General features: G+C 32.4%; 1 pseudogene; it reads left to right on the forward strand.

The window, feature by feature from the left end:
* Window positions 1–627: 627 nt before the first annotated feature.
* LOC123716485 overlaps window positions 628–25,745 on the forward strand; it is a 32,789-nt pseudogene continuing 7,671 nt past the window's right edge.

The following is a 25,745-nucleotide window of genomic DNA, read 5'->3' on the forward strand; positions in this document are numbered from 1 at the left end:
TTTATTAATGTAATAAAAAAGTGTAGCAACAACGTTTAAATTTTAAACTTTAAATGCTTTTAATTTTTTTCGATCAAGTAAAAAATATAAAATAAATCTTAATAGAAATTGTGATTTCTCTTATTGGGAGTACCTATTTGTTATTTAGCCTAACCCATATAGATAAAAATAAGTAATAATTTAAATGCATTTTCAAGCTAATCAGTATACCAATATCTTGATTTCATGGAATCACGATGAAATTAATATTCTCCACAAAGAAAGTTGCACAGCCCTTATATCGTTGCACGAATACATAGTTGTTCAAATTGTAAAGTCTTTAAACACAATAAAATCTTAATAGATCGTTATATATATGTGAATGATAGAATGTTATCTTTAGTGTTTCGGTATATTATTTTAGCCAGCACGATGTATACAGTTTAAAATGTGAATCCTTTACTGATGCCGAATGGTCTGGACGAAAGTTTTAAAACATCTTAATGTGTTTTAAAACTTTCTGAAAAATATTTTGTTGAAAAAAAATCTCTGATCTACGGTAGCATAGTGATTGTGGGAATAAATATTCAAGGGTTTACCAAAAAGTTTCTCTTGCAAACCATACACAACGGAATAGAATATTCGATAATGGTTAAAACCCCGTATTACCCTCACGCAAACGCTTCACACTTTCGTGAAAAGGCCAAAAATTATATGATGGTCTTAGAAAACTATTAACTACATACTTGGAATCTATTTGCAAAGACTATTGTTTTGTATGAGTAACAAAATAATGAAGTCAGCGAAAACCTAACTAAATTGTTTATTAACGAACTCCATGCCATTAAGTTGCTGAGAGTAATTGTGCTCCTATATTCAGCGTTAGATTTAGAATTATTTCTTACTCTTGGAATCCATATAGCGAAATAAATTGCGGTGGCAAATGTAAATCAGTATATATTTTAGACAGATCTAAAGATAATCGAATAAGTCAGATAGAATTACAAAAGGAAATGTTTCCATTAGACTTGAGAGGATGCCCTTTATTAACATACGTCGTTATCTCAGAGCCATACGTGATGCCTCCAGTGCGGAAAGTAACAAGTGAATTATGGAACGACGCCTACGAATTTCAAAAAGGCGGAGAGATAAATTTGGTGAAAATCATAAGCCAATTTACGAATATGACACTGATTACGCGTATGTCGGAGACTGAAGAAAATTGGGGTGACATTTACTCGAACGGAACGGCGGCGGGTGCCTATGGTTTACTTAGAAATGATTCAGTTATCTCAGAGATCTCGTTATTTTACATAGACATTGAAGTCACGAGAACACTTCGTAAATGGTTTAATACTATAGTAAGTTACACTCAAGATGAAATGACTTGGTGTGTTCCTCGCGCCCGCTGAGCTGCTACGCGGGATAACGTATTTACAATATTTCAGAGGTCTACTTGGCTCGCTACATTAATATGCCTAATGACCGTGAGTTTACTGTTTCATTTAATGAATTACAAAGAAAATGAAGGTAAAGTATCGAAGTGGCCAACTAATTTAATTTTAAAAACATTTGGTATGCTGCTCGGTTGGAACGTTATGTTGGATCCACGGTCGGCTACGTTCAGAATTTTGATGTTTGTCTGGCTATGTTTTAGCTTCAACATGGGGATATCGTACGTTTTTTTAAGGAGTTTCCTAATGCATCCACAATTTGAGAAGCAAAATAGTAGCGAGGCGGATTTCATTTAATCTGGCATTTCTCTGGAGGGCAGAGAGATTTACCGTTCCTATGTTGAGACTAATAACGCGAACTCGTTTAATTTGTATCACAAATATAACTCGACATCTTTCTCGGTGGGGGTACGGCAGTCAGCTAACGAAAGGAATTTTGCGGTGGTTTCTTTGCGAAGACAAGCTATGTATAAGGATCAAATTTTAGGGAGAGGTGAGTCATTGATTTACTGTTTTGCTGAAAGCGATAACCTTTATAAGTACGGTGTAGCTTCTAGCTCGGAATTGGTATCCTTTGTTGAACCGATTTAATAACATAATACGAAGTGTTTCTGAGAATGGCTTGATAGAAAAATGGAGTAAAGAGTTGTTTAACCGTCCCAGGGGCGCCGAAAGGACGAGTACTATTGTACCGCTGGGTATGCAACATTTATTTGGAGCTTTGTTGCTGATAGGAGTGCTAGATCTAATTTGCATCATTGTGTTTATTGGAGAATTAGTATGTTCTTGTATGTAGAACGGATCGTTTTCATTGTACTCTGATTGATTTAAATAATGGTAATCAATAAATAAAAAAATTAAGCAATTACAGTGTTAATTAAAGAAACACTAATAAAAAAACAGAGCCGCTACTAATAACTACATTAAGTTAAATTATAATAAATGGTTTCGTACAAAAACATTTTTTTTCTACTCCTTTCACAAATATGTGTCGATGCAGTGCGGATGAAACGAAATAAACTTAAAGAAGTTTGTTCCGTTTCTTATACAAGTGCATTAGTGGCTTAAGTTACAACAACAATTGAGAATTCTCGTAAAGTTTGTTTCAAAGCGGATACTTATTTGGCATTATATACAATGATATATCACTATTTAATATGTAGGGGGTCGCACAATAATTCAGCTCGCTTAATTACATTCCAACATCATTATTGCATTATCTACAGATAATACTAACCTCGACTTATATCTTGATTACCTATAATTAGAACATATAAAATACATAAATTTGCCTATGGACAAATTAGGCAAATAAAAAATAAGAAAATGCAAATGTTAATTGCAAGTCCCTATAACGTTATATTATTTTCTTTTTTTAAAGCTAAAGCTATTGTTAAAATTATACTATATGTGTATTAAAGAAATATCAGAAGTTTGCCTTTTAATGTACGGGCTTTTGACAACAATTATTGAAATGGAAAAGATCTGTCGGTCCTTGAACCACTCAATTAGTATATGAAGTTTAAACCGTCAGTGTCGCTGTAACTTTGCATAACAAATGGTGGCCTTTGTTATATGCGTCAAACTCAAGCGTACGCGAAAGATAAATTGTTACCGAGGACGGTTGACGCCGAGAGCGGTTAGGTATTAATCGTAGTTTAATCACTGCATAGTGTAAGCTTGAGACGTAATCGATTACAAAGAGCTTCGGATAGTTGAAGTTCTTTATTACTACTAGTGTGAAGTAAGGAGTTCGCTAACTAATAATTCGATTGAGTTAATTTAAATTTTGTTGAACTGGAAAGCTAGGTATTGTTTAGATGTAGAAATGTATGTTAATATGCCTGTGTTTACGATGGTGTAAGCGTTCGTAATTGTTTATAATTTTTTAGGGTTAATTATTTTCTGTTTAAGCACAAACTATTTTTGTTGCCGTACCTGTTGTCTATTTAAATAGGGAGAAAAAGAAAAATATATAATAGTAGATCTCATTTAAAACTAGTATTATTATTTGTAACTAATCACAAACAAAATGCGTTAGGATAATATTTACCCTTATTAATTAATATTGTATTATATCCTCAATAAAAAACTAATTATTAAACGTTTGAGCAGTGTTGGCCTAGTGGCTTCAGCGTGCCACTCATCCATGAGGTAGTATTTTCGATCCCCGGCTTTCTTGTGACCAATGGACTTTCTTTCTATGTGCGCTCGCTTGAACGGTGAATCGTCGAATAAGTCGTGAGTAAACCGACCTGTCTTAGACCCAAAATAGTCGACGACGTGTGCCAGGTACAGGAGACAGAAACAGATTCAGAAATCTGAGGCCCAACCTATAGCGGTTGTAGTGCCACTGATTTATTTTATTTGTTAAATTGTTAAACGTAACAATAAACTACGTTTATTTGTATAAAAAGGAGTAATTACTATCATTGTAAAAATTCTAAATAGATAAGTTCATAAATTTTCATTATGTACAAAAATAGCAACTGTTTAAATTTTATGAGTGAAACCGAGCTCTGTAATATAGTTGTCAAGTGAGACGCGGCGTGAGGCCCATTTGACTTCCCCGTCGTACACATAAACGATAACATAATTATCCTTAACTTGAATTTGTTCCGACCTTGTTAGGATTTTATGCTTTGTGAGGTGCTAAAATTTTAACGGTTATGTGGGGATGTGGTTATGGTGCTACAAAGTTGTAATATACTATGGACTTTGAACCTACAGGTAACCTATAGGTCAGTAGACTTTTCGTGTTCGTATAACGGTTTCTAATGGGAAGGTAAGTAAATAGTGACTGCTAGCGGTATTCAGTAAGTCATTTTCAGAAATATAATGAAATATAGAAGAGAGTGGTTAAGATAATACATATTAATCGGATTCGCTAATAAAATAGAAGAAAAAAAATATTGTTATCAGGAACAAAAACAATTATTATATGAATGTATATTCTTGGTGCCCACTTTTAACGCGTGAGACACGGCCATTTCAACTAAAAATTAAATTAAATTAGAAAATAAAATATGATGTCAATAATAGATAAAAACTGTACTTAAACTACTGTTTTTATCTATACCATTTGACATAGTGTCTGCGTTATAGCGTGACATTAGGATCCTGATCCTGATATCAGGATCAACTGTTTACTTCTTTATATTTTTATGTTCAAGAAGCCAGAGTTTTCATTTGAGAATTTATAATAAAATCGTGTGATTTCCTTTTTTAGTGAAACATATAATCGAAATTACGTTGGATCCATGTTGGCTTCAAAGCAGACTCGTTGAATAAGTTGATAAAGCACCTATCATCTTTCCATTTGAAAGGTAAGAAGTTGCCCCATTTTATAAACATTGATGTAGACATCACCATTAAGATCAACATCATATAGACATATTAAGCTACAACCACGAAATACTGATGCTTGTAAGCGACACTCACTCCTTATAAGATTTTTTTTTACATTTGTTAAAAAAAATATTTTCTGGGATACTGAAGAGTGATAATTTAATGCTGTCTTGAATACTCTTAACGTTATTTGGGTTCCTTTAAGCAGTCTATTAAACTAATTTTCTAAGTTACCCAATTGTTTTGTATTGTTAAACATACGCGTTGAATAAATAATTACTCCAAGCACCCATCTTCAAAGATTAGATTTACCGGCACAATTTGTTCTAAGAAACCAAAAAACAAAGTACATTAGCTGAGAATGTACAGAAGACCAAACTTACTTACGACTTATTTACGCATGACGACTTGTTAAGGATAGTTATATTATACGTGACGGTTTCTTTGTTGGGGCCTCTATAATTCTATGCTGCAAATACGCAAATCGTGATGTATGGTTTAAAGGAGCATCTGTCATTCAGGAACCATCTAGAGCGAAAAATTCATCATCATTTCAATTCATTCAAGTTCACATATACAACAACTCTTATTCCTTGCATATAAAGATCAAAATAGAATATCACACAAATTAATTACTTAGATGAAAGAACGTTATTTTATAATTTCAAAGATCTTATTTCCTACTAATACGGGCGTTTTTCGTGCAAATTGTGAATAAATGATGTGATGTGGTTTTTTACGAACTTGTTAGCTGAATGACACTTAATTCGCTTTTTCCATATTTTCGTTGCGAGTTGCGTTGTCTATCATTACGACTCCCATTTGTGCCTGTTTTTGAAATCACGTTGTACCAGAACAACAGTTCGGTGGATACACAATTTTATATATAAATATAAAATAATAACCCCTGAGAACACTCCTCGTTACTGCGTCCTACTTAATGAAAGGCACACAATTGTTAGTCGTATGGAGAAAATTAGTTTGGGAACCATAAGACAGGTTAAACCGATAATATAATGAATAATACTGTGGCTTTTCAATAGTTCACAATACGCGCAAAACACTCACTATGTAATTATAAAATTGATTACGTAATGTAATGTAATTGGCAAAAGGTAATCAAAAATAAAAAGCTATCATATATCATAACAATCTAGCATAACCCGAATAAAACAAAGAACTAAGTTGTTGTGTTATGTGTTGCGAAAGACAAAAGGCGTATTTTGCAGGCATGAAAAGCTGTGATAAGTTCAGATCAGAGATACAGATCAAAGATCAGTGCATCCTGTCTGTATTTACTTATGGAGCCGAAACCACAACGCTCACACGACCTACGGCGGAAAGCCTGAGATTCACACAGCGGGCGATGGAGCGTGCCATGTTCGCTTTGCAAACCCGTACGAAATGAAGCCATTCGTGAAAGACCGCCGTGAGCGACGTAGCAAGAAAGTTAGAGTAAGAAGTAGAAGAGACCCGCAAGATCCTTGAATGGGGACCTCGGCATAATAACGGACCGCGCTGCCGCCTACCGACTAAGTGGACTGATCATCAAGGAGGTTGGCTCCCAGTGGATGCAGAGACGTAGTGCAGGGGGTATTGGAGGAAAATGGAGAGGGCCTACGTCCACAAATGGATCAAAAAATTGGTGATGATGATTATAACATACGCAGAAGGATTTTAGATTAAAGTTATGGGACATTGATTAATATAAACATGATTTAATATAAGGGGACGTATATACGTTTATTTAAGTACAGAATAAGCTTATATGATAAAGCTTTATCTCTTGAACTGAGCAGTATTGTCATCGCGTTTAATCCAAGGAATAAGATTTTGTTTTGCGGTCTAAAGGGTAAGTTGTTGTTATGTAAACTAATTCTCTACTAACATTTTAACAAAGTTTGCAGTCTAACGGCAGTAGGAAAGTAACAAAATTTTACAAAAATGATATTATTGTTTTTTGTTAAAAGAGCTTTTACACATTAAGAAAAACATTTATTTACATAATTCTAAATGTTTTTTCCGACGTTTCGCGTGCTTTTCAGCGTGCGTGGTCACGGTGATATAATTATAAGTTTTTAATAATAATACAATAATTTAATCCGTTCAAAAAGTGTTTTTCTTAAATAAAATTTTATGGTTTATGTGTATTTCACGTATACTTAAATGTAATATATTCCTAATTTATTAATTTAAATATAAAATATTAACCGTTCTCGATCAGTCTTAATTAACGATAAAATCTTTCGTCACATTTACATATTTGTAAAGCAATACAAGTGAGATAAAGATACATATATTTAGAAGAAAATTGAGACTTGTTTAAAATTATTCTGTATTATTGATTTAAAATCAAAAACTTTTTTGTAACTTGGACTGTACACTAAAGAATTTTCACATAAATAGATCCCTTACAAGTACTTACTCTAGTTTTTACAATGCCTTTATATTTTGTTTGCTTTTGTATGTCTACAATTTAGATCTTACCAACTTTTAAAGAAATAAAGTTAAATAAGGAGTAAAAAATATCTTTTTGGTTTTGAAATAGTCAAAGTTTAATAATAGTTTAGTGAAATGTATACAAAACATCTTTCTTAAACCAAAATTAAAGACAATAAGGAGAGTGTTACAAGAAAGAAATAAATGTTATCTATCTAATTCTTCTAAAAAAGCAAATCTTTATTTACTGTTTTTTCACAATAATTTACTGTTATTGCCCTTGAGGAATATAATTAAATTTATTTTGATATTAAAACTTACTAAGAAAGGTAGCCTTTGGAAGGAGTAAGTTCTGTGGCGCCACTAACCCTTCAGAAATGAAGAGTGCAACTGAAGAAGAACGGTTGCCAAACTTATTATTTCCTAGTGAAAAACATTTTTTACGTACTTTTTGCACCGTGTCTTTTGCACACAACTGAAAATGGTGTACATATATTTTATTTATTCAGTGAAAAGTGTTTCGTGACGTATTTAGTATATCGGCTACTACAGCTAATATAAATAATAATCATTTTTTTCTAAGATTTCGAATATTCTAAGAAACCAAATTTACAGTTCGAGACAAATTTCAATAAAAACATTCTTGATAATTCACTATAGTTATAGGCATTATGCATCAAAGTCGAATTATTGACAATTATGTAAACAAAGCTTTCGTTTATTACAGAATATATATTCGCGGCATAGTGTAGTAATTGAATTTTATTGTATTATGTAATGGGCGCCACGTGCTGCTCGCTAATACAGCATTGTCAGATGTCTTTAATGACATAGTAATTAACAAAGGACTCGGATTCTGTTTACTTCTTAAACTCTGAAACTTCTTTAACAAAAATAAAATATTCACAAGTTGTACTACTGTAACTAGTTTGATTACGAATTTCAGAAATATATTTTTAAAAAACACTTCAAACTTTTAGGATTTTGTGATCAATTGTTTTTTTTCTAATAAGCAAGTAGGTGATCAGCCTCCTGTGACAGACACACGCCGATGACTTTTTGGGCCTAAGCCATACTCGTTTCCTCATGATGTTTTCCTGCACCGTACGAGCCAATGTTAAACGAGCATATAGTCACTTTGCAGAGATAAGAGTCTCACGCTGAATCGACCAGACCAACACTGTTCTTATTTTGTGATTCTCTTAACGATTAATGATTCAAGTATAAATAGTCCCGAGTTATTTGACAGTTTTAAAATGGCGCTTGAGCGATTTGTTTTAATTTTACATGATTTTACGTACTGAATTTTAACAATCTTATTTAATTAAATGTATTTACTAAATAATGGGATGATATACATATTTAATTAACAGTTTTAAATCGTGTATAAACTTTTATTACAATAAAACCATATACTAAAATGCAAGCGGATGTTGCGAGAGTTACTAACTTTGCGAGATAAAAAGAAAAGGTTGGCCAACGTAAAATTCGCCTGTGGTCAGTGTGTGGGCATAGATTATTTCATGTTTTTCAGTTATATTAATAACAGTCACCATATTATATTGCTACTTGGTTACGTAAGTTGTAGATTACTTTATGCGTTCTTTAACGGACGTAACGAATTTATTCTACATATTTCTATTTTCTACTGATAAGAGATTTCAACCACTAAACGTTGATGTCATGTCAAAGACGTATGGTTAAACATTTACTGTAATTATCAATTTTACGTTTGGGCCATATATCATATATTACCGATAATTTATTTTGATAATACTAATAATAAAATAATATTTTTATAAGAAAACATAATTATATATAACTTTAGATTCGGACCACTGGTCGGTTTTTTTATTGTACACGCCGGCCACTTAAATCTAAAAGCCTATTGAAATGTAATATGAGTAGGTGTATATCCATTATCAAAGTTTTGTTTATATTACCTTATATCAAATGTCATTCTTAATGAGCATTATAAGGAAATAATTATTTGGTTACTAACATTTTCGCAAAACAAATAATTTACTATTTATTCTACGTGCAATTACGTTTCTATTTTATTTTACATACCTATACTGATAAAATATTGAGAGAGTATCTGATTATGTAATCTTTGAATCACCACTCAGCTTATGCGGAACTGTAAAATTTAACGGTTTACAATAAACTTGTGGAACTTAGTCCTTTGCCCACATGTGGTCCGATCCGGTTATACAGCCTGATGTTTTTATTATCAAAGCATAATTCGCGATTTTTAGTGAACCACTCAAAACAACTCCTCTTACACTTTACGATGGTGTAAAATAGCCATATAAGACAAGTATTCTTTTTTCTAGAGGTCAGCCATGTTGTTAACCGTAAGATGTATGTGGGAGCTTTAGTGGTAGACGTTGCAGAAACCAAAACGATGGATAGATTGAGAATCTAGTTATTTTTTGTATTGTAGACCAAATAGGCTATTTATCATATAATTCTGTAATTTCCTTGTAAAGCCTCTGAGTTTAATATTTAAAAATCAGAGATCCGCTTTTTCACGATATTCAATGGAACTGATAACAGTTCTATTTATATTTATAGGTATAAACCTAGGTACACTGAAAATGTTTAGAAAATGCAAAACGGCTTAATGTAGTTGCCTATACTTGTATTGTTTTTCGAAGTAATCTCCGTTCCTCTCTACACATCGTCGCATTTGATGGAACCACTGAGAAAAGCAATGGGCCCATTCTTTCTATGGCATTTTCGTACGCATTCACTGCATCTTCAGGGCTCGTAAAGCGAGTGCCTTGAATTTGATCTTTAGTTCTTAAGAATAAATGAATCGCACAGCACAGCTAGATTGCTACGTAAACGCTTAAACTCGTTGAACCAATTGTAAATATTGGCAGGAGATGGGGCTTCATTAAGAAATGCTAATCGCAGCCTATCATAGCTTTGTCGTTGAGTAAGACCACAACGAAAGTCATAATAAATCATTGACCAACAATTTTCTCGCGTTAGGTTCATTTTCACGTGTAAGAGTTTTAGATTTGCCGCCAATTCACAAAAACAAATGACAAATGAATGCTACATTAGGTTACCAAAGGGTTCTAAAACTGAAATTCAAAAAAGTTTTCATTAGCAATGTTTCTAACTGGTTCTAATTGAACTGGTTTCAATAGTTCTAAACATTTTCAGTGTTAACTACGTACATGTTTCAGTCGAGTAAACATGGAAATAGCAAAGATGGATGTGGTTGTGTGGTAAAGGTTATCGAAGCTTTGACTTCTACTGCCTAGAATAGTCCATGACGACATCCGGCGCTTCTCAGGGCAAATCACAGATACAATACGGTTTATTCAGCGCACGATATCTGGTCCAGTTTTGCCGCATAAATATTTAGTTGCCTCACCCGTCGGAGGGGGCCTCCTCAATTGAAATCCATGGTAGTCGAGAAGATTACAGATTTGTTCAAGAACGTCATTCTATTATGTCCATTAATTGACATTTTTTTTGTTTTGAATTTCAGAATGTCCCGAAACGTAATAGTTACTCCTTCTTGCATTGAATTGTAGAGGCCAATTACTTAAGGCCAGCAGTCAATCTTTAAAATCTCACCATGTTCAATTTATATTGCCAATTTATACACATCACAATACTTAACACAAACTAATTGTCCATCTAATTACTATCAACTGATTTCAAATATCAAACAATATTTTAAATCAGGTACATAGTGAAACTCTCAATCAAATAACAGCAATGCGATTGAAAATTGCCTGCCCAAGTGGGCGGTTGATACCTAAGTAAGGCTATTTTTAAAATCGAGTGTGTAGTTTCATCTTAGAAGTGCGATTCTATGTCACATTAAAAACATTTAAATTATTTCAGCCAGCTGAATCGAGGATTCAGACTGTTTTCGGAGAGCTTCTAACACATTCAAAAAAATTATAACTTGCATAAAGTTACTCTCGTTGTTCTTCTTTTTCTTTCACTGTCCCAGTTACATTTCAGTAAGCAAACTGCTCCGGCTTAATATGTTTATAAATATATTACGAGGGAAAGGTAAGTATATTCATTTCCTTGAATTTATCTCTTAGAGATTCCCTACATTTTAAATCATAGATTGTACGAATAGCTTTCTTCGTGCTCTCTGTACTGTTCTTGACTTAGGCGATAAGCATAAAACACCAGCTATTCAGTACCAGTCCTGCTTAAAAAGTTCTCGAACATCGTTCAAGATAGTTTCTACGGATATATACTCGTAAGTGAGCCGAAACGCAACCCGTTAATTTGTTTCGAGTGGGATACCAAGAGATTAACATCGAAGTGATAAAGTACCAATAATGAAGACAAGTGAAAAAATACTATGTGAACAGTTCTAATTGAAGTAAGTAGTGTCATTATTTGGGTGTAGTTAATTAGTGTATTTCTACGCGTATTTCGCGTCATTTTAGTACAATTAAATTCCTCGTTGATTTAATTACAAATAAGCCCTTGAAAAGATCTACGGCGTTTTCTATCTAATCCCCTAGCTCGTAACTATATTTTGACATAAAATCAGAAACATCTGTTAGACTACCGCCGGAGAGTTTCAATTATGACATAATAAAAATACACGATAAAACAAAGACAGTTTAAAAATGAGAGCAAAACTTGTGAGAAAGTTGTGTGGTTTAATCAGTGCGTAATAATTTTTATTATGCCGTTTCATAGTACGAATGATTTATATACAAATGTGAACATACTGTGGCCAGATGGCGTTTGTAAATAAAATTCCGTGAACTGAGTTATTGACGTTTTCGAATTGGGACTACTGTGATCTTGACCAGATTTTGATCGACTGACCAGACATATTGAAATGTTCTTCATGTTTGTGATCAATGTTTGTTGTTGGCGTTTTCTAGTGACGAGGTGATTGAATGTAAAACAAAAGGACATGTCGGACAGGTAACGATTATCAGATTGATAAAAGGGCCTGGGCCTACTTCTAATTAATTTGCGATATTTGTTTTAAAATAAGTGTTATTTGATTATTTATTATTTGAAAGGTGTACTAAGACAGAACAGTTTTTTATTACGCCGGCTTTTTCTCTAGGCCTACATCCTCTGTCTTCTTTGCCGATGAGTAGGGATGTCTATCTATTCAAATTTAATAACGTCGAATAATGGATACTTGTATCTTATGTTCCATAATAAACATATTTTATTATAGTTCATTGGTTTAAATTAATACCCCTAATTAGCAGCTACCATTAAGTCGTAAGAAAATATACATTATATACCTATTTTAAATATGTACACTGCACACTATTTCGTTAAACACTCACTACCTCATCAATCCGACAAATGGGGGGGAGAGGTACTAACTGAAATATTAATTAAAGTAAAACACGAATCTATCAGCCCCATACAGTCGGTTCGTTGAATTACCCTTTGATCGCGATAGATAATAATCGCTATGATGGCTCATGGTATCTAAATAGTGGCCTATTGATATTAAAAATGAATGGAGTTTGAATTATATTATTATTAGCTTTTATTACTTTTTGACATATGGGTATAAATAATTATCAAACCTCAAATGCAATTTCGGTCCGGTACTCCCTACAGAAATACTTTTAGGTCGTTTGTTCGTCGACGAAAATTCTACTATTTTTACACAGCTACAGCTGTACAAAGTACAGCTTGTTACTTTGGCTTGCAGTCTACCACTACCAACTAAAATCGTTACAGTAACGTCCAATTTCAATTAAGTATTAAAGCGAATATAAGGGATTAGTTTTGAACTGCAAAGAGATCTGTGAAGAGTAACGATGTTTGTGCTATGTCGTAATTATTAAATATAAAAAAGTGAAGTTGTAGCGTTGACTGTTGTTCAAGTGCTGATATAGTATTAAATATAAATGATGATGTGTTTATATATGTAAAAATATAGATTATTGTTCTCTTATTATAGTACATAATATTTCGACTTTATATAAAACGTGGATTGAAGTAACTAACAATCCTGAGTTATAATATACGAATTTAAATGTATATTTATAGCGATTAATATAATGGTTGAAATATATATACAAACGACCCTCAATGCAAAATTAATCCCTCTGATTGGCGGGTTTAGAGAGGATTCCATTAAATTGGGGCTTAATATTTATAATGGTATATGACATTGTTTCATCAAAATATGATATTTTTTTTTGTTAAAACAAATCTTCTTTAAGGGATACTCAGAAATATAACATAAATTAACGTTTCGAGTACAGTTTTTGATATATAACTTTGTGATAATGAAATTATATTATCTGTAAGCGTGCAACAGTTTTATCTATATACTAGATGGTACTAGGTATTATATATATATATATTGTTTTGATTTGCCAACCCTATTGGGGTTACTCATAGCGAGTATTATTATTGTAACAGTTCGAAAACAAATTTGAAGAAAATCTCGCGATTAAGATTATTTTAAACTCCGATTTCAATCATTAAAAGTTTTAACGTCGTTTGAAGTCTATTTAGTAATAAATGTACACTACGACGGAAACCATTTTTTACTACTTACTTTATAATGGTTTATGACATTGTTTCATCAAAATATGATAATTTTTTTTGTTAAAACAAATCTTCTTTAAGGGTTACTCAGAAATATAACATAAATTAACGTTTCGAGTACAGTTTTTGATATATAACTTTGTGATAATGAAATTATATTATCTGTAAGCGTGCAACAGTTTTATCTATATACTAGATGGTACTAGGTATTATATATATATATATATATATGTATATATATATTTGTTTACTACTTTATTTGTGTATAATTCAACATTTAGAAAAATAAGATATTTGAAATATTGTATTACAATAAGATAATTAAAGTTATTTTTTTACTTAGGATACGATAAAGGCCGATATTAAACCAAATCTTTAAATTACTTTTACCTTAATATGCAAGGTCCGATTTAGGGGAGCGCAACCATAGCTACAAAAAATATAATTTAAATTCCGACTAGTAAACATTAGTCAACCACTTTTCTTTTGATATATCTCTATATGTTTGTTAAATAATAAATACTAATACTTAAAATAGTACTACGTGAGTTGACAATAAATTATTAATTAAAAATCTGTAAAATATATTAAAATCAAAATTTATTATTAAAAATTATGATAAAATTAAGCCTATGTATAATATTACAAATTATTATCATAACAATTCAGTAAAAACCTACTTCAGTCTTCTTTTATTCAAGTTCATTGTGAAAATGTCGATAATGGATGTATTGTGTCCTCAAGCCTGAGCAGAGCACGCGACGCGACGGTTTGAACTAATAATAACTTACCTTACTGCATTGCTCCTATAAATAAACGACTTGAGACGAAGACTAAAGAAATAGATGTGGCATATTATGCTTGTTATTGAAATTGGAGGTGTTATTTGAGAAAGATCGAAGCTGGAAAGGTAAGTCTTTCTGTAATAAAGCTTTTAACAGATATACATTGCATTATATTTAAATTTTATGTTTGAGGCCTACAGAGTGAAAACGATTTTAATCTTTGAACAAACCCTTCACAAGTCAGTTGTTGAAACAATCAGTACAAAGACATACATTTTAAAGTTATTTATTTAAGTATTTCCGTGGTGAGACGTAAATTATTTTCATTAGTACAAATACATCGAATTAAGACGCATTATCTTTCTTTTAACGTTATAAGCTAAAGACACGATGTGTTCAGAATTTATATATGACACAAAGACAACATTTCTTTCGTAATTGGAAAATGTCGTGTTGAATACGGATTTTATGTTGGTTTTATTAACACATAATTTATTTTTCACCTTTGTGTCTAATATTTTCGAGTGCTTATTACTTTATTTATCACCTAAAGAATATTTAGTACCGTAATGTGTCTTAATGTTTTATTTAGCCTTTAATTTATATTTATTTAACAGTGGTGTTACAACCAGTTTAGGGCTGGGCCTCAGATTTGTGTTCCGTGATTATTTGCTTTTTCTCAAACGCAAATGCAACCTGCATCAGCTTATTGTGTCCGACACATAACGTCCACTTTTTTGCTATTGATGCCGGTGATCCTCCATCTCATCAAGCCGGGCATCGAACCAACCAACTCAGGGATGGGAGTCGCAGTCGCACGCTAAAGGCCAACAAGAGCAGTGTAGTTTAGGCGGGTAGAGCAATAATGTTTGTTTAAAATAATAAGTAAACATTCCATATTATTTTTAAAATTTAATTAATATCTGTAAATGATAGCATTAGCAGTTAAACACATAACGAATATAACGATTCTACAGAATGGGCCAAAATCACACCAAACATGCGATACGGTCATTAGACCCTACCGTTATTTTTTATTTATTCCATAGTTTAGGATTGATCACTGGGTTATATTTATTTATTTAAAAAAATACATATAAAATCAAAGAATTACACGAAAAAAATATAGACAAGAATGAAATACATGATAAAACGGTTCAAACGGTTTAGTTAATTATACCAATTCGAAATCAATATTCATAATTAAGACAGAACAACATCATCGGGTCCGCTACTATTCAATACATTTAACTTAGTAATACCTATATATTCGGAGCTTTGTGTGACGAAGATGTATTTTGTCATACATAGAATGTGATTATCAGGGAAGAAGAGGGAATAACATGTCCTTGTAATGGGAATGTACAATTTTAAAAGTGGTTTGATGTTAGTGAATTATAAATTAATACGATTCAAGAGATACTTACAGAAAAGATACTCAAATTTAAGGCTTTCTAATGGCGTTACATTTTTTATGCATAATCACGGTACAATCATAAATCACAGTATTTTACGATATACGTTTGTAAAATACTCACATTGGTAGGTAGAGTTTAGTACCAGTATTGGCAGCTATATCATTTCTACACCACGAATATAATTCAAACTCTTTTGTGATTATGTACTTTTATGATATAAGCAATCGTGTCTATGGACATTCACGCAGTGCTAATGCTAGAAGACACACCAGTAAATAGACCCAAAATTAAGCAATTGACATTATTGTGACATTAATTTGTTAAGCTAGAATATTTGTTAAACCGATTCCAAAAACCGGAAGGAGAAATGTTAAAAAGAAGGTTACAATTTTATGGATTATATGTTTTTTTCTAAATAGCCACGCATAGCTCCGACGCCAAGACCGATTTTAATGATCGAGGTCAAATCTCGTTTTATATTCATATTGATTTTTGGCACCCATTTCTTACGCCTTGTGTACAAATAAACTAATTACCATTCAATTCTATTGCTAATAAAAGGACGAAATAAATATAAATAAAAATATTATTAAATGTATTTTAGTGCATTTCAGAGTTGGTGATACTTAAAAAAAATATAACTTCTTAAGTAATGTCCGACAGTAAATTTTTTATTTTGTAGTTTGATTTATTTATTTATACACACATTCTAAAACAATGTGTTTTCTTAAAAAATACAAGAAAATATGACATTTCCAATTAATCACACATACACATGTACACACCAATTACATCAGAACATAAGCAATATATCAAAGGAAAAAAAACTAAAACTAAAAGTTAAAAAATAACAATTAATTTTAGGTTTAATAAATCTATACATTTTATTGTATATGACGCGTTCAAATACTTTAGCAAAAGTGGTCAGTATACAAACGTTCATAATTGACTGGGGAAATGTATTGGACTCATATACAGTGGAAAAATAATCCGCAAGTATGTTACAAATAGGAGCACCTTCAAGAGCTACTTTATGGTTAAACCTAACACAAGCAGGGATGGAGGAGCTTTTAGTTTCATTTTTAACGTAATTCCAAAATAATTGACGATTTTCAGAATTTAAGCTTGATTTAATGATTAAATGTATTTCAAAAAACATTATTTGATCATTTTTTTTGACCTTTTGCGCAACAGGGAAAAAGTATCAAAGTCGCGAGGATTTTTGTACTTTATAAATTTTGTACGGTATTAATTTTTTTCCCGCAAGCATTAATTTACTGAGTCACTGAACCAAATCGGGGTAGTTGAGGTACGTTTACGTTTGAGCGGTGTATTATTAGCGATGCAAGTGTTCAAGGTACAGTAAAATGTATTAATACCTTCATTTACATCAGTAGATGAGAGTAATGAGTACCAATCAACGTTACTTAATTCATCTACACATTTTCTAATATTACATTTTCTAAAATTATAAATCTTAGCGTTGCTGCAATAGTCCAGAATTGGTTGGAGACAATCATCTATACTGACCTAGAAGGCAAGATGATGAATATCTTCCTTGCTTTAATACGAGAGTTTGTTCTAATCTCGATTGAAATTGACAGTGATTTGACGGGCAAGTAGCATAAGCATAAGTTTAAGGTATTGTCATTTACATTTTTAATACTATTGTAATGATCAAGATTACCCACAGAAACAAAATCCAGCAACAGTCTAGCTTTAAAATCCCAAGATATCGTTTCAGCAGACATATTACCAGCTAGATCACAGGCAGGTGAACAGCAAGTTACACTTGGGGTGTTAAAGTCACCAACTGTGATATATCAGGAGGGAAATATACTAGGCATAACTAAATACTTTTTATTTTATGGTTGACACTACTATTGATGAGATAAAGCCACAAGCATTCCACGTCCGTCTCCTATTCAAACATTCTATTAACAATATTTTTTTAAAATAGCGATTAATACACCACCACCAGAAGTTTTATGACTTGTAATAGGGTTCCGAACCCTTCTATACACATTGTATGCAAGGTTAAGTTAAGGTATCTTAAGGTTTTTTTTTGGCTTCATTGTTCTCATTTATATCCGACAAAATTCCGTAAGAGACTGAGTCTGATTGAAAACCATCAAAACTTTTTGGAGAGCTGATCTAGTGAGTGGCAATACACCTTGACCTCATTTTCGATCAAGACCACAGAATCGATAGTTGCTTAAAGCATTTCAGCATTACGGGCATTGCTTTCTTGTAGGCTATATGAGCATTCAAACGAGTCAAGATCCGTACGCAAGGAATTAATGCTTATCTTCATGTAGCTGAACTCAGATTGCAGCATTTTTAAGGCACCACCAAATGCATCCCACTTATCATCTTGTTGAGCAAATCTCATGTTCGTATCACTTATTTGATAATACCACACATTGGTACTACACTAATTACTGGTCCTACCTGGGTTTGTCAACTATATATCACTTGATACTATACAATCAAAATGATAAATCGGATTGCATTAGGAACATTTCAATCTCTTTTGTTTTAAAAGAACAGTCATATTACATTTTAAAGATTATATACACATAGCCAATAGTGTCTAGGCTCAGTATACCATTAGTCAATAATTAAAGAAAAGTATTGTATCATGATAAATTGTATTGAAAATTGTGGTGGCAAATATCATATAATTAATGTGGAAATAATATTCTGTCAATGAAATACCCACAACTCCTGCCGACGGCAATTTTACGTGCGTGTGTGGTTTTATTTTAACAAACTAAAATACATGCAGTCAATGAATCACTCACAGGTTATATTATTGAAAAATATCCCCTCGCACTATTTACACTGAAAATACCTTATCCTAGTCAGGTACTTCGTAGTTTATAGCCACGTAAATGCAATAAAACATAGTGTGCAAACTTTAAGCATTTGCAATTTGCAAGTCTTCTCCCATAGAAACAATATTGATTACAATCTAATATCACATGGCCACTATAAAACGAATATAAACCGTAAAGGAACATATTTAAGCGTAAAGAACAAATATAATGTTAGAATTACAAGGATCATTTACTGAAGAAGAAATGATGATTTAAATAAAGAAGAAGTAATTAGGTTGGCTGATCGACTGTGAGGAGTTCTTTATAGCAAATATCTCTTCAGCATAATGATAACCTTAGCATATACCAAGGGCATTTTTATATTTAAAACCTCTAAATTTGTAATCACAAATTCCATTCAGGTACGGATATAGTAGAAATGTATTTTGATTAAACCAAACATCATATCTCTTATATTGCAGTCTTTTGAAGGCATACTGAATAATATCAGTACTAAAAACTGGCTTTGAAAGAACGATGTTGAATGCAAAAACTATTTATCAAAGAGTCATCGGTATACACACGATTTCTGTGATGCTTATATTACTTTAGCCTTTTATATGTACCGGCGTCTTTTCTTGCTTTTGTGGTAGCGTTGCGTGAAATTAGGAATTTTCACATGGAGATGAAACGTCAGAGTTTTGATTTTTATCTATGGTTTGTGGTGTGCCAATTTGGTTTTTGAATTTTTCATTGCCTGTGGCAGAATAAACCCTCCCTTTCCCTAATTTTGACTATATATAATAGACATTAAATAAATATTTACATATATAGTACCGTTTTAGAAATTATTTAAGATTAAAATTTCAGTTATGAGCATTACTGAACACGGCGATGCATACTAAGAGTGTATTAATTGAATACGTAGTTATTGAATGACTACGTATTATTATTAAGGTTTAATTCCATAAACAACACTTGCGTGCCTCGTAGTAAAAAAATAGTAATATAAACTTCTTGGTAATAAAAACTTTGACTTGGTTCGACGCATTTTAAACCAACTTCAAAAATACCAAAGGTGAGAATAAAAAAATTACATGCCGACTATCCGTCGATACATATATATATTTTAACTTACAGTACGAAGTTTTTCAATTAATGTCGCAGGTAATAAAATTGCCATAGTAATAATAAAATTACGTAAGGTAAAATTTTTGCAGTCGGAAAAAGGTAGTTTTATCGACATTACAATCGTGAAGTAGCAGCTTCAAAATACAAAAAAAAAGTATTTAATTATTATGTTATAGGTACATAAATTACTATCGAAAATAATATAAGATAAATTAAAAACACATATACGTGTGTTACAGTATACACTGTAAAATTGAAATTACTAAGACTGACTTCTGTACATCAATTGACACTGGCCGACTTATTTGCTGGGAATAAAATTTTAAACGATATTGAAATCTATATGATGCAGCGCTCTATGGGCTCTATATATCTTTGACATCTAGATTAAAATTTTATGACCGTCTTGATATTTTCTGATATACCTGACAAAGAATTTAAATTATAACGAATCTATATTATATTTTATTCTAATTTAATTTTAACACATTAATTAACACAAAAATGCTAAATATAAACCAGGTAGACATTATCGATAATAATATCAAAAATATAACTTAAATAAATAATACATTTAAGAAAAAAATGTAAACTTTCCCAAATGTTCATGACCAATAAATAGGTCGCTTATTTTATAGGGAAAGGAAAAGCAAAAATTAAATCCATTGAAACAAAAATAGCAAGGACAAAGGCGAAATATACATTAATGCAAATGCCTAACTTGAATGTGGTTAAATATAGGGAATGATTCAATTGTTTTTATAAACTTATGAAAGCTACCTTATAATCATAAAAAGCTAATAAACACCCATATACATATATGCCCCTTTCAGATGGATAGTCCTAGCTGTGGGCACATTACCTTCTGACTTACGCATCAGGCACATTGAAGCATTTAGTACTGCTGAATTACCAATTCTCAACGTACTCTAAGCTCGTTGTATTATATAATAGTATGCGTTGTAAATAAAGCCGAACACATGAGTGGGTAAAAAGGGTACACACCGTACGCGCTAAGATAGATGTGCCTCAAAAATTTGTTTTGCTCCCGCCCCAACATCACTTTATACTTAATTTCTCGATAAATGTTCTATATGACTTGTCACCAACGCATAATAGTGTACCTAGCGATATTTGGGAAATCCTGCGCTTGTCTCAGAACAAACCCAAGGTTTTTATAAGATTTACGACAAATCTGTCTTACGTTTACACGAAACATCATGCGGTTACGCTCCGGCGTAAACACAATGCCAAGATCTTTTCCTTGCCTCGCCAGTTTGATATTATATAGTATAGGCACGTTGGAGCGGGTAAAACTCATAATGGAAGACTTTGCAGCAATAAAACTAAGTTTATTTAAAATACTCCATTCAGAGACCTTCGAAAGATCTCTCTGAAGATTCTCGCAATCAGACATTTTTTTAAATACATATTTACGTTCTGATTACTTACAAAAAACAGTGGCGCTGTATCGCTGGCTGCAGTATCTACGTTAATTAGTTTACTACTACGTATTAGATTTCCGTATTTGTTTCGTGATATTTTCTTCTGAATAGCCAAATAGGTGATCAGACTTCTGTGCCTGACCTACGCCATCGATTTGTAGGCGGCATGCCAGTTTCCTTATGATGTTTTCCTTTACCGTACCATTTCGAGTTTATTGGGCATATAGAATATAAAGTTTATTGGTCATTCGTACGCACGACCTCAAAGTCAGTAGCGATCATGCTACTAGGAGTACTCAAATATTACTTTATCAAAATTATTAATAAAAACAAATGTAATTTGTCAATCACTATACTTTTGGGGTGTTACGTAGTTTCCGGTCTAACATTTAAACATTATATAGAGATTTATTTCCTTATAGGAAGCCTTTGTAGTCACGCGTGGATATATAGAGTGCGAAACTTCAGACTTCGTTTTGTTTTGAATTACGAACAATAAAGAACAGATTACGGAGGCCGGTATTGACCATGTCTTTTTGTTCATTTTATTTTTTTCTGATATTGTAATTATTAAAAAAAATAAGCATATAAAAAACAATCTCATCGAAAATGTTTTTTAATAATGTTTTTTTCCAACCAAAGTCCAAAAAATCCCTAAATAAATCCAGGATATAATAGCTTGTATTTATTATCTTAATTATTAATTTATACAGAGAACACTTGTTGAGACAAAGTGCGGGCTAATTATCACGAGTATACCTTACACTAACATATGTACTTAATTCAAAGAAAATTTCCTAATATTTCTAAGGTTTCTTCGTTCCCGATAGGCACAATTTATGTAATATGCGTAGAATATGTAAACATTTCTAAGGATATTTTTGTTATATAATATCAAAATATTGAAATACCTTATGAACCAAATAATTGTGCCGCCACGCACATACCAATAATAACAACAATACGCACACAATTTTAATCGCATGAACATTTGTCTTTGATTCTAAAAAAAAAACTGCGGGACGTCGACTTTTATCGACAACAGAATTGATACAAAACAAGTATTTCATCGAATAAGGAGTTTCTATTGCATATTTTATTTTTAGCAAACATAGAACTTTGATGATATGATAATTTAATGCACAACTTATTAAAATAATATACGTCACCAACAATTCAAAAATATACATATTGGAATTTAATCATTAGACGTACATAATAAGATTAATTTGTAGTCATTTAATTTTATCTATATATCACGAATGAAGACGTAATATTGTATTTCACGGTACAGAAGTGGGCACGATTTTTGCAAGACCATATCTACTATATAACATTATACACATATATGGTAATCATCGTAACGACGTAGTACGTCGTAGGGTCGTGTAGGGTGTGAGGAGGCACTATGTCAGAGACAGCTGGGACGATGCCCTGCATACGCTGAGGGACTGCCCAGCATGGGAGGCGAAAGGAAACCTTTGTTAGATGCACTCCAGGGTGAGGACGCAATACTACCAAACATAGTAAAAGCTTTATTAAGCGCGGTAAATGATGGATTTTTTTACAATTTGAGCGTCATAAAAATCAAAGAAGGCCCAGGGCGCTTTATGCAGGGATACTTCTGATAAGTATATTCAAAAACCAACAATGGGCGTGGAGAGGTGGACGCAACCACGGCATCGCATGTCGGGAAGCGGATAAGGCTCTGCTGTTACCGCATCCCACCTAAGACGATTGTTGGTGGCGCATTGGGGTTTTAGTGGGTATGCACAATCGCGAGTCCCACATAGCCCTCCCACAATAAGGAGTCGCGCCGTGGTAGGATAGGCGCAATGCATTTCCATAAGAATCGAATTGCTGTACCCTCAGTTACACTCTCTATTTGACGGAATAGTAAAAATAGTTCAAAAACAAACCAAATAATAGTTTATTTACTCACATAGTTCCATTTCAACAGATGCATTAGCCAAACATTTGAGTCAAACAAAACAGAACTCCCTCGAGGCACATTAGCGGTGTATTCGACCGTGACTTGCCCTTATATTTCGGTTTCTCTATTATTTTTACAAAAAGAAGCTCTATTTTGTATCTTTTCTCTGCTATTTATTGGTCTCACCGTGAAATATAGGTAATTTATGTTATAAGGGATACGTTTAAATTTGGCTTATGTAATTGCCTATGCTGATATGATTTAGGTTTACATTTTCGTTGTTAAAGAAATGAGTTAGTTTAGGTAACAAAAATATTTTTTAAAACCTTGGAATATCTATAATTTTTCTGTGTCGGTCGTCGGTAATGTCTATGTAATGTTCTTCGAGCTGAACCCTAGTTAGAAAATATAAAACCGTTCTGTCACTCGTTAATCATCTACCACATTCGATAAAAAGCACATAACTTTTAAACAATCGAATTTGTAACGGTGTAGTCGTAAAGACATTTATTAAGAGTCGTCCATTAGCTGAATTGCAAGTCCCGTCTGTTTATTATCCCTATAAAGTATAAATCACTACATTCCGACCTCCGATTTAACAGTTTTTGTGAAGTTGCTGATCTAGACAACATTTGATGATGATATTATAAATCAATATTCGATTACTGTATCGGTTAATGCAGGATATCGACGATCGACGATTCGAGTCGCTCTTCATTGAATACGGTCAAGTGGAAGGAGCTGGTGAGAAGGAGCTCCCGTCCCCCATAGGTGAGAACAGTATTCCATGTGGGGCCGAATTTGCGATTTAATGCAATGATCTTTAAGAGAATGTTTGAGTAAATTTTATGTTTAACATTTTTAGGTAGTAAAATTTGCATTATTAATAATGCAGCTAGCATTGCATACAGCTCCTTACACTTGACCGTAACGAAAAGCGGATCAAATCGACGACGATCAAAACTTTTCCGAGTTGCTTCATTGTAACTGAGTTTCTTTATCGGACGTCGTGGCATAAAACGAAATTCCACCCGTATCACCTCCACAACTGTGTTAACTTTTTTTGGCAGTTTTTTCCGCGCACCACCACTATACGGAACCAGCTGCTCACTGAAGTATTTTCGAACCTATTCGATTCAGCGTCCTTCAAGAAAAGAGCCTACCAATTCTTAAATGAGCGGTATCTCACCCTCTGGTATTGAGTGTCCATGGGCGATGGTATCACTTAACATCAGATGAGCCTCCTGCCCGTTTGCCCCATGTATAATACAAACAAAATATTTTAATGTACTTTTCTGATAGAAAGAGAATAGAATACAAAAATATATATTTACTAAATAGTAGATAACACAACAGGGCATTTATTGAAATTTTATGACAAAGAAACGACGTTTAAAAATAAATTATAATTGCGACTCTAGTAAACAGACCGATATACTGAATCAAAAAAGGTGCTTGTAATAAAATTGACTCTCAACCTTTCGAATTAAATAATGTTCATTCAATCTGTTCAATGTGCATAATGAAATTATGGAACATTGAACCAACATTTTCATATGAACACTTAATTCATGTAAATTATCTGGTTTCATTTGACTAGCTTACATTTGAAAACATGGGTCTTTTAGCATGTTTGTTATAATTAGCTAGGAAACTGGTCGAAGTTATGCTTAATGTTTGAAACTTAACAGAAACTCTGTTTTAAGACATTAACACATAGAAGTAAATTGAAGATCAAAAATAGTTTGTATGTAAGGCTTTTTACGAATATAATATTATAAAACTTACGTACGTTTAAATCTTCATCATACGAACGTGATGTATTTTACAATGATTATATGCGGAAGGAAAAGGTATATAAGAAGATGGTGAAGATTCGAGCACTACGTTTTAAGGGACAATGTGTATGCCCCCTCCCCTGTCTTTCTATCGGGTATCTAACTATGACATCACAAATTCTATAATTGTATGAACATTTTATTGGTTGTTATGAAGACTGTATGAACTGTTTTACTGTATGTACCTGTATGAATCGTTTATGATATAATATCATAAACGATTTTTAAGGATTTTAGTAACGAAGAAATAAATTGTATTTTGATTCAAGAATTGATTGATCGATAGTTTGTGTACTTGTTTTGTGCATTGTGAATAATGAATAGTATGTATACATGGTTTGTTATTTTAATTATTTATTTAATAATATTAAATCCTTTAATATAAATCGAATTGAGGATATAGGTTTTAAGTAAAATTCGAGTATGTAAAAAGTTCTTTAAGAATTCAGCCGTAGTCGTAATCAATATGGCGTTGAAAGTTTAGCAGATTATATAACAACGCTCATGAAAATCGTGATCTGTCTAGCTTTTGGATTAACCTGGATGAATTTATTTTATGTCCTGCAAGTATATCATATAACACTATAATAACTAAATGAAACGGAATACTGGACGCTTTTTC

This window comes from Pieris brassicae, chromosome 11 (assembly GCF_905147105.1).
Source record: "Pieris brassicae chromosome 11, ilPieBrab1.1, whole genome shotgun sequence".
Taxonomy (NCBI): domain Eukaryota; kingdom Metazoa; phylum Arthropoda; class Insecta; order Lepidoptera; family Pieridae; genus Pieris; species Pieris brassicae.